The sequence below is a fragment of the Myotis davidii genome, unplaced genomic scaffold (genome assembly GCF_000327345.1).
Source record: "Myotis davidii unplaced genomic scaffold, ASM32734v1 scaffold168, whole genome shotgun sequence".
Classification (NCBI taxonomy): Eukaryota; Metazoa; Chordata; class Mammalia; order Chiroptera; family Vespertilionidae; genus Myotis; species Myotis davidii.
In genome coordinates, this window is record NW_006383016.1 from 3,823,072 (window position 1) to 3,824,670 (window position 1,599).

Below are 1,599 nucleotides of genomic sequence, written 5' to 3' on the forward strand. Positions count from 1 at the left end.
GTGCAGGAACTTTGCCTTGGAACTGCACTCCCAACAAAACAGATAAACTGCATACGTTCTAGAAATTACATAGTTTTTATTCCATTTAAATTTAATGAAATTGTCGCTACCAAAATCGGACATCTGCACTGAATTGACAAATCTTTTTAGTTTGAGGATAATAGGGGAAATCTATAGATAATTTTCTAAGTCACCTGCCCTGAGTTGGGACAGGCCATGTTATCAGCTGAAAACTTGATCCTTTTTTCTGGTGAGTGTTGGAGGAAGATAGCTCAAGGTCTGAACCCTCTGCTAATACTGCTTAATGGAATCTTAGGCACATTAACCCTCCTGTGCCTTAAGTTTCCTCATTTGTAAACTGACATTAAGTATATTTACCCTTAGTGTCGTTTTGAGAATTAAACAATAGACTTGGCACATTGTCTAGCACTCGGTAAACACTCAAATATTAGCTAATTTTTGTCTCCATCTGGGGCCCAGACCTCCTTGCTAGGGCTCACAACTGCATCCAGGGCCCTGACCCAGACCTCCATTCCAGACCCAAACCTCCATCCCAGACCCAGACCTCCATCCCAGGGCCCAGACCTCTATCCGGGGTCCCACTCTGTCCCACTCCTGGATTGTATAGACAAGACATTTGTCAAAGTAAAAATAGGAAACAAAAAAAAGAAGAAAGAGATCTTCATCAGCTCCTGAAATACTTCAGGGGAGAAAGCTAAAAAAATATTTGCCTGAACCAAAATGTATTGCCTCTGTTAGTGTGTCATTAGTTTCATGGACTGTTCTCCAGGGGTCTCTCATGTTCTACTTAAGCTTATGAACAGAGAGAGATACTGCTCTAGAAAACAGGCCCATGTCTAGGTGATTTTTCAAGGATGCTTATATAATGAACAGCCTTGGAAGAGATAGTGTGTGTCTCTGGGAAGGTTGGTTTACTGTCCAATAAAATAAAGATAATGTCTCCCAAAGGGGCAAAGGTCAGGCAGGCCTAGGCCCAATATAAAAGATTGGGTTCCCTATGTTCTGAGTTCCTCATGTAATGTAATCTGTGTATGCAGGTATTATCTGACCTTCTGGTGTTGGTCTTTGGGAATTAGGGAATTGCTGATACTCTGGCTTCTGTTATTGCAGCAATTAATTAATTCCTGGATGGAGGTCTCAGCCCCAGATGGAGATCTGGGTCCTAGGATCGACATCTGGGCACCTGATACAGGACTGGATCCTAGGTTCGAGGTCAGGGTCCTGGGATGGAGTTTTGGGCCCTGGCATGAAGGTCTGGGACCCGAATGTAGGTCTGAGCCCCTGAGGGAGGGCTGGATACTGGGATGGAGGTCTGAGTCCCGGCTGGAGGTCTGGGAACCCGATACAGGGTTCTGGGTTCTGGATTCTGGGTTCATGATCAGGGTCCTGGGATGGAATTCTGGGCCCTGGCATGAAGATCTGGGTCCTGGGGTGGAGGTCTGGGCCCGGGATAAAAGACTTTGTCCTGGAGAGAGGGATGAGTCGTGGGATGGACTTCTGGGCCACTGATGGAGGTCTGGGTCATGGGCTGAACCTCTGGGTCATGGAATGGAGGTCTGGACCATGGATGGAAGTCTG

At 46.2% G+C, this 1,599-nt stretch overlaps 1 long non-coding RNA gene across 1 annotated transcript; it reads right to left on the bottom strand.

Moving 5' to 3' along the window:
- Nucleotides 1-456: 456 nt before the first annotated feature.
- Nucleotides 457-633, bottom strand: LOC107181679. Its single transcript, XR_001512365.1, has 2 exons — nucleotides 586-633; nucleotides 457-546 (listed from the first exon to the last, which is right to left on the bottom strand). It is a non-coding gene; the product is annotated as an uncharacterized LOC107181679 (long non-coding RNA).
- Nucleotides 634-1,599: the final 966 nt, after the last annotated feature.